Source organism: Nyctereutes procyonoides, unplaced genomic scaffold, assembly GCF_905146905.1.
Source record: "Nyctereutes procyonoides isolate TBG_1078 unplaced genomic scaffold, NYPRO_anot_genome, whole genome shotgun sequence".
Taxonomy (NCBI): domain Eukaryota; kingdom Metazoa; phylum Chordata; class Mammalia; order Carnivora; family Canidae; genus Nyctereutes; species Nyctereutes procyonoides.
In genome coordinates this window covers 64,965,366-64,974,550 of record NW_026575049.1, presented here as the reverse complement: position 1 = coordinate 64,974,550, position 9,185 = coordinate 64,965,366, and the positions used below count along the sequence as shown (strand labels likewise).

Here is a 9,185-nt window from a genome sequence, read left to right as displayed (position 1 = left end):
TTCAGAAAAAGGGATAATGGTGCGATTCAAATGTCCTCATTGCCTTCATACCCCAGGCCCAAGGACCCAGAAGAGGGGGTCTCACGGGACCAACCAAGAGGGTGTCAGGCTTCTCGCAGGATGGAGATCAAATGGGAGCCAGCGCGAGGGGAAAGCAGGGTCCGTTGAAGACAGTGAGGGACCAGATGCAGACGGACTCTTAGTCCAAGAGACTCAGAAAGGAAAGCGAAGACTCTCCTTTGCTTGGGATCTGGAGTTTTTTGTTGGCAATTGTGGTCTGGGGTCTGGTGTCTGGTGTCTGGTCAGAACAAGGACAGGTCCAGGTGTCCTTCGGAAGTCACTCATTCCCTGAAGCCCAGGCTCCATCCATCTGGAGTAGGAGCCTGAGGCCTCTGCTCCATGATTCCTTAGACATCATCTGGAATATGCTGGAAGCCTCGAAAGCCATCATTGTCTCTCTGTCCCTTACAAGGAGGACCTATGCTATTCGCATTACAAGGCGTGTGTCGAGTGGGGAGGGGGGCAAGTCCCAGCCGGAATAGAAGCAAAAGGGGAAAAAAAAAAAACACATAAACTTTTTTTCATGGGGTTCCTCCAGTTTTCTTGTCTCAACCCTCCAGGTCAAGTGTGGTTAACCTGAAGGGACCCAGTAGAGAGTCGAGAGGCAGGCCACCAAGACGCCAGCAGATTCTCAGGCAAGGGCCACCGCTTGCTGGTCTGATTGATGGCACCTCCCAAGATAAGTAGAGGGGACCCAGCCAGGGGGCTGGTTCCACCTGCAGGCCGGGTGGCGCCAGCTCCCGCTGTCCCCACCGCACCCTTCCCTGCCCCTGCTTGGCCCTCGACACCCTTCGCACCGACTGCTCCGCAAAGGAAGGCCAGCGATGGCGTGACAGCATTGGTTTTGTCGCAGTGTCAGTTGCTTTCTGGAGCCCAGAGCCTTAGTGTGTGTTTTGTTTGGCCCAAGTCAAAGACCCCACATGTGAAGTGAACACCCTCAAATGCCACTTACCCAAGACTGGGCCTCGCTTCCTCCTGCCAGGCCCCTAGATTCTGGCTCCCTTCTGGCTTCTCCGCTGGTGACCATCTCTTTTTTTTTTTTTTTTTAAAGATTTTATTTATTTATGAGAGACACAGAGGGAGAGAAGCAGAGTCACAGGCAGAGGGAGAAGCAGGCCCCACGCAGGGAGCCCGAGGTGGGACTGCATCCCAGGTCTCCAGGGTCACACCCTGGGCTGAAAGCGGCGCTAAACCTCTGGGCCACCGGGGCTGCCCAGGTGACCGTCTCTTTGTGGCTTGGTTATGAGCAAGAACCAGCAGAGAGCTGCTAAGGAATCTGTGCTCTCAGCTGGGTCAGAGGAGGGACGGAGGCCTGCGCCGCCGGAGCCGAGCCCTCAGCAAGGACAGCACAGGACTTGCGGGCTCCCCCGGGCAGGTGACCCTCGGCTGCGTGAGTCCCTCCACATTCAAGTGGGTTTTCTCCCTTCACGGCTGGTAGGCCGGCCCCCGAGGATCCCACCTGCGAACCTGTAATTTTGAGTAGTTTTAAGTGTTGGAGTGGGGGCGGGGAACGGAAAGAAAAAGTTTGAAGCATAACAAATTTTTGGAGAATCCGAGAAAACAGTACTGCCTGGATTCAACGATTAGGCAGGCAGATCCCAGGAGACGAGGGGAGTCAGTTTACCCTTAGTTATGCAAGCCCATGACCAGCCCTTACCCTGAATGGTGTCTATCTGACCCTTGATAAACAGTCTAGGGGATGGATGAGTGGAGGGTGGAGGGAGGGATGGAGGGATGGAGGGATGGATGGAGGGATGGAGGGAGGGATGGAGGGAGGGATGGAAGCTCCACTGTCGGTGTTCATCCCCGCGCAGACGCCGTCAGTGCCTTGCCTGGGTTCTCGCTCTTCCCACTTCTACACTCAAAGGGCTACTTATTTCCCAGACCTGCCGCTCTGTCTCTGTGAACCTTCATCTGGCGGGGTAACCGGCTCCCTTGCATCTCAGTATGGGTGACTGACATGTGTCCACACAGTGGGATTAACCCACCACTTGCCCTCACTGGGAACGCACGTGCTTCAGTGCCTTTCTTTCCTCTTCCACTGTTTCCTGGGATCACCCTGGACACGAACTACCTGCCCCCGGATCCGTGTTGTAGAGCCTGCTTCTGGAGAACCAATCTAAGGTGCCCATCTCACTAACTGCTCTGTACATGTGACCAACCGGTCCCCAGGTGTCACCCTGACCCTCTGTCTTCTTCCTAGAAACAAGAATAATCTCGTAAGAGGAGTGGCCCCGAGCTTCACTGGAATCGTAGTATTGAACCCTGTCCAAGGGCAGAGTCACTGGGTTTTATTGCCAAGGACTGTGCTCGGCCAATGTTCCCAACCTCGTGCTGTCGGTGACCTCCGCCCCCGTCCGGAGGGACTCCCACACTCTCCTTCATCGATGTTTGGTTTGAATTCTTATGTGGTGCATTATTTAACCCACACCTAATTGGAATAGTATTAAACTCATTCTTGATTAATTCTCCCTGGAAAATCTCATCTTATTAAGTACTTACCAGAAGTTCAGCTTCATTACCGAGGCTGATCGGATTCTGTTACTTAATGGCTTGAAGGAGGACGAATGTCAGACACGGACCCGTTTTTCTGGTCAATCTTCTTTGACAACACAGTTTTCCTGACTCGAAGGCTGTCATGTTTGAAAGAACAGTCCCTTTAGCTTGGGTCTGATTATTTAAGTATCTAAATTACCTACGGATGCTCAGGATGCCTGCAACTGGTTCTAGCGACACTTCGGTAATGGTTTCTCCCCCCCGGGAGCATTTACTTCCAAGGACTCCTGGGTCCCACTCCAGGCCACTCAGAGGCGATGTCCTGGCAGAGATTTTAGGTTCTGCAGGTGGTTCTAACGTGCAGCCAGGGGTGAGGACCACCGATGAAAGGGCACAGAGCTTCGAGGAGGCCATGAGCACCAGCCCCCCTGGGAGCCACAGCCCTGTACAAAGCAGGATCACCTGGTGGCAGCTCCGGGTGACCCTGCGCCCGCCGTAATGACAGAGTGGCTGCACGTGTGGCCTGCTCCACCTTCCCTCCAGCTTCACTCCCTGCTCGAGCCAAGAGGCCTCAGGAAGCCTCCTCGACCTATGACCCACGCTCTAATGAGAAAACACCCACCAGGCAATGACCTTTTGTTCCCAAAGCATCCCCCCCAAAGCCTCCCTTCCCTGGGGGACATTTCAAATCAGGAATTTTATCTTCTCACTGGAAAGTCTGGGCAGTGGAGCCTCAGGCATTTTCATTCATTTCCCTCTCTTTCAATCTGGGTCAATCTTTTCAATCTTTTGCTCCTGGCTGAAACACTGGGTATTTTCTCAGCCTCGGTGGATGGGGCTGCCTTGATCTTGGGGGTGGGGGGGGTGGGTAACTCTAGAAAAGGAGTTCCTCTTGTTCCGGAAACAAAGAAATTTAGAAGAGAAAAGAGAGAAGGAACATAGAACCTAAAGCTGCACCTCAGTTTATGACTGGCCTCTGTTAAGAGGCCCCTTAATGGCCTTGGGCACCCCAAAGGACTCTCTTTAAGCCTGACAAAGCTCTCTCATAAAATATCGAGAAACCACGGTGAGCATTTGGGACTCCAAGCCAAATGGCAACTACATTTAATTAAGTAGGTCCACAAAGTTTCTAAGACGTTTGTGTATTTTGGGGTGTGCTGCATTCTTCTGAGGGGACGGTCTCATTAGACCCTGTGGAGTTTTAGGGTGAGCGACCTTGTGCCCAAACACAGATGTTGGATAGGAGGGACTTAGGTCGAAACTTCTACACACCCTGGGTCTCCTCCCTCACTCTGTTCTCTTACCTCTTCTCTTACCACCACCCCTTGCCATCTAGGGGCTCTGGGATGCCACCACATGTAGATTCCTGGTCTCAAAAGGGAATCAGAGCCGTGCCCAGCACGAGACAAGGCAGCGTGAACAAAGCAGTCCTAGGAGGCAAGACCCCGGGTTAGCTCAAGAGTGCGGTGGAAGCAAGAGGAGGTTGGGACACAAAGAAGCACTTTGAGAGGCCCCAGAGACATTGCGGGAAGGAGCATGGAGGCTTCCACCACTCTGACACTCTGCTTGAATGTTCGAGAAAAGCATCACCCCCGGAAGCCCAGGTAGCCTGCGATATCCCGGCAGCTGAGACTTGGTTTTGCAGTTCCCTGTGCACCATCGTTCTGGCCTGGCCAGTTCCGAAGACCTGACAGCCAAGATGGGAAGGGAAACATGTTTCTGTCTTGCTTTCTCTGCATTGGCCTGGGTTAGAGGAGAGCTGCTCCTCGCAAATCTAGAGGACACAACCATTAGAAGTGAGAAAATCCGTATTTGGTCAGAGGGTCAAGATGGAATAGTGCGCCAGGAGATGGGAGACAAGGGGAGCAGGGGCCTGGGAACTCCGGGTCTGAGATGGGCTGGAACCCATCTCTCAACTGGCTCTTTTTCTTTTAAGATTTTATTTATTTATTTAGGAGAGACACAGGCAGAGAGAGAAGCAGGCTCCATGCAGGGAGCCCCCATGTGGGACTCGATCCCAGGTCTCCAGGATCAGGCCCTGGGCCGAAGGCAGCACTAAACCACTGAGCCACCCAGGCTGCCCTCAACTAGCTCTTGACGCAGAGCATGTAACACTTGCAGAAAGGTGTTTGCCGTCATTACTGCTAAACAGTGACACTTGTGTTCAACATCCAACTATACAGTTTACACTTGTTCCAATGATGGAATTTTAGGAGCTGGACCTGGGGCAATAGAAGGGGGTGGGCGTTTCGATGGCACCCTTCCTAACTATGGTCCTAACCCACCTCAGTCAGTTAATTAAGGCAGAGACTGAAGGTTGGGATCCACGGGGAAAAGAACATTTGGGAATAGTAACCACTGATGCTCACTGAGTGCCTTCTCTGTGCCAGTACCATGCCAGGCACGCTCCGTTCGTATGCTCTTCACAGCAATGCTGCGATGCAACTTTTTGTGCATGTTAACAGATATGGAAACTGAGGCCGAGGAGATTCAGAATGGGCACAAAGTCACAGAGCAAGGAAGTGGTCCGGCAGGGGATCTGCTTTTCTTTAGTGATTTATTTATTTGAGAGAGGGGAGAGGGAGAGATAGAGAAGCAGACTCCCCACTGAACGTGGAGCCCGATGCAGGGCTCCATCCTGGGATCCTCAGATCATGGACCTGAGCTGAAATCAAGAATCTGATGCTCAACTAAGCCACCCAGGTGCCCCTGGCAGGGAATTTGAACCCAGGCCAGCTGCCTTCAGCATCCACACACTCGCCACTACGATTTTTTTGCCTCTTTGTTGTGTAGGTGTTACACTCAGGCCCTGGTTACACACAACCTTTCAGAACCATTCGGGCCCCTCCCATAAGCACAACACCCAGTGCAGAGGACTTTACCCCCAGATAGCAGATATCCTGACTTAAAACAACACGGCTATTAAGGTGCCGCCTGGAAGTTTTTGCTTTTGTTACATACATCTCTTTGCCAACCTAGTTGCTGGTCACGTGGTAAAAACCATAAAAGAAGAATGGTTCCAATACATTTCTGTGACTTGACATTCCTAGTAATTTAGATTGCAGGCAAATAAGAATTTATTGCAATTTGAACAACAAATGGGTCATTGTCAACCTCAACTTGGCTGAATATATATATATAGCTCGCTCCTTTCGTTATTTATTGCCTGCTAAAATAACAACTGTTTCCCTAGGTGTTGCGTTTAGTAGGAAAATTATATTTCATTTGAATATACATGTGTAGTAGTTCTTTTGAGTTAAAACTTAGTGAAGCTCGTTTTAAAACATAGCGTATCTGATTGAAGATCGTATGCACAGGACATTTCTCTACGTCCTTTTTTATGGGGATATAACTGACATGTGACATTATATGAGTTTCAGGTACAACATAATGATCTTATATTTGTATATATTGTGAAATGATCACCCTGGTAAATCTAGTTAATGTCCATCACCATACGTAGTCGCAATTTCTTTCTTGTGATGAGAACTTTGAAGATCTACTCTCTTCCCAACGTTCAAATATGCAAAACAATGTAACTACAGTTGCCGTGCTGTACATTATAACCCCATCATTTTATAATTGGAATTTTATACCTTTTGACCTCCTCCATCCATTTTGCCCATTTCTCCCACCCCCCAGCCCCATGGAAACCACTTCTATGTCCTTTCTGAGGGCTTAGGGACCAGCTTAACTGCCGGCTTCAGTCTTTTATTGCAAACCTATGCAAGTAAAATGGGAGACCGTTTCTTCCATTTTGAGGTAGTATCTCTCACCTTAGAATTAAGAACTGGAGGTTTATCAGATACTGATGCTGCATGATCAAAAATACTTTTTGTGGTATGACATCGATTTTTAAAGGGGAAGTTCCAGGATTATCATCCTGTTATATATATTTTAAAAATCTATATTTCAAATACAAAATGCATTTTCAGTTCTGTATTTTGGTGTATATTTGAACCCATGTTAGCCCATAGGTAGAAAGCAAGAAGAGGGTTTTTAAGAGCACCTGGGTGGCTTAGTGGTTGAGCATCTGCCTTTGGTTCAGGGCGTGATCCTGGGGTCCTGGGATCGAATCCCACATCAGGCTCCCTGCGAGGATCCTGCTTCTCCCTCTGCCTGTGTCTCTGCCACTCTCTCTGTGTCTCTCATGAATAAATAAATAAAATCTTAAAAAAAAAAAAAAGAGCTTCTCCCTGTGAGATTCAGAACTTGTACAGCATCATCAGCTAGTCTCAGTGCTGTTGGTGAAATCTGGCTTCTCGGATAAAACAGGATCCCAAGAAATGACATTTACAGAGTGTGGGTCGAGCCAGTTTGGAGCAAGACTTCTCACATTCACTCTGTAGTCCTCACTGCTGGCAAGGACTGAATTGTGAACATTTTTAGCACGAAGAGCTGGCACTTGGCTCTGGCCATCCCCTACCCCCCTGCCTGGAGTCTAGAGCCTGTAGAGAACCAGATAAAGGGTTGTACAGTTTGCTCCTAATAACCATGTCCTCTTGACATTGTGAATTTTTGCACAAAATTGCCCAGAAGGCATAACAAAATGCTCTTCACTTCACTGAATCATTTCTGTGAGTGAAAAAATATATAGTGATCATGGGAGAGATTGACTGGGGCGGGGGGGAGTTTCCTTTTCCAAAGATTTTGGAGCCAACTGGAAGTTTCTTCCCACCCAGGGAAAAACTGCTATAACACTTAGGGGGAAAGAAGTAAAAATTTGTTTAAGTGTGAGTCATGACGAACCTAGGGATTAGAAACTTAGAAAGAAGAAAACTTATCTGAGCAAGGACAGTAGCCAAAAAATTCAGAGCAAAATTGGGGGGTGAGGGGGTAGGAATCCTGACGCTCCCAGACTTTTCAGACTCGTATGTGTCTGGTGCTGCTGAGAGATACCTTGCACCCAACTATTCCCCCCACTGGGCTACATGGCGTTTCACCCCACCCCACACCACCACCACAGTCTCCGTTTAGGTAAAGGTACATCTCTGCAAAGCACAATGAAATGTTATCTGGAAGAAGGGACACGTCAAATCCAACATTACTGATTTTCAGACTCTCAGAATCCCTGAGGTAGAGACTAAGGTCGGGTAAGTTTGGAAATTGAGTGGAGAAGGGAAAGAGGATCCAAAAATAGGTTCAGATTATAAGATGGGTTGTGCAGGGGGCCCGGGGCCCTAGGTTTTGGGGCCTGGAGGTGGGACAGAAGCAAAATAACCTCTGGCTGCCTCTCCATGAAGGTCCCATCAACCATGACAGGTACGCACAGGGTTTTGGCCGGTTTTTCATAAGCTGTTTTGCAGGACTTGTCTTCTGTCCCCACGAGGCCTGCAGACCCGGCTGCGCCACACGCAGCAGGACTCTGTCCACGGTGTCTACGCAGCTCTGGTTTCAGTGGCTCCACCAATCAGGATGGCTCACTTGCTGGGGACTGTGACAGAAGCAGCGGGTGCCTGAGATCCAGAGGCAGAGGTCTCCTCCCCCCGCCCCTCCAAACCTGTCCTCGTGGACTTCGCCACTTGCTGGGTCACCACTGGGTGAGCAGGTGGCCATGGTCCTCTGGCCTCGAGGGGTGGAGGCGAGAGGGTCAGCCCGTCCGGGGGATCCTGAACCCACACAAGCAGCCTGAGTCCCCGAGGCCCACGGGGCGCCCCTGGGTAGTCGGCATCCTGCCCTCCTGCTCTGCCCAGAGTCACTCCCCAGGCCACACGGCTGGTCACCCCCCTGCTGCCCAGTCCGTTACCTCACGGCGGCTGGAAGCTTCTGACTGGCCTCCGGGGCTGCACACAGGCCTGTTTCCGTCCACGTGGCGCTTTCAGGCCCCAGCCACCTCGGTGATTACCTGAGCCCCACAGGACATCCTTAAAATAGGGGAGCCCCAGATAGCAGCCCGGACACATGGACCTGTTTCTTGTCTAAATTAAAAATGCCCAAGTCTATTTTTTCCCCCTCTTTCTGGGAAGCTGACCTAAACAAGTAAGGATGTGCTATAAATGCCTTTCAAGACTCAACTTGTAGGTTCTAATTATAATTAGGACGGTAATAGCATTACTTGGCATCTCCGTGCGCCTCCTGCCAGCGCGGGAGCATCCTCTGCTGCGAGGGCAGGCCTCCAGGTCACCTGCCCCTGCCCCTGCCCCTGCCTCCACCCGAGGCACAGGGCCCACGGCCGGCTGACTTCCCGGGGCCTCCGGCCGCCCTCCGCCGTGTGCCCCGACGACGAGCCTCTCGGCCCCTGCCCCGGTGGCTGGCCTGGGGGTGCCTTCGGAGGCGCCCGACCCGGCGGCCCAGTGCCTTCCTGCTGCTGGGGCCTCGGTGCCACCCGGCCCCGCAGACCGCTGGGTGCCAGGGAGTGAGCTCGGCTTCCTGCCCCTTCCTCTGAGGGTGCAGAGATCCCAAACCTGCCCTGGGTGGACGCTGTGCCCCGTTATCCCGGGTCAGGGCAGGGATGGCCCTGGGCTTGCTTCTGTCCATGTCCCTGGGACTTCGTGCCAGCGTGGCCGGGGCCAGGTATCACACAGGAGCTTTGCTGTGTTTTCCAGGGTCCCTTTGAACTTGCCGTGTGGGCTCGTCTCCTGGCCCTACAAGGACACCCGGGGAAGACCGTCAGACTTTTCTGGTCCCTT

General features: G+C 51.6%; 1 long non-coding RNA gene across 1 annotated transcript; it reads right to left on the bottom strand.

Moving 5' to 3' along the window:
* Window positions 1-1,214: 1,214 nt before the first annotated feature.
* LOC129511423 (uncharacterized) lies at window positions 1,215-8,447 on the bottom strand. The gene is made up of 4 exons (XR_008664817.1): window positions 7,827-8,447; window positions 3,861-3,986; window positions 2,563-2,693; window positions 1,215-1,527 (listed from the first exon to the last, which is right to left on the bottom strand). It is a non-coding gene; the product is annotated as an uncharacterized LOC129511423 (long non-coding RNA).
* Window positions 8,448-9,185: the final 738 nt, after the last annotated feature.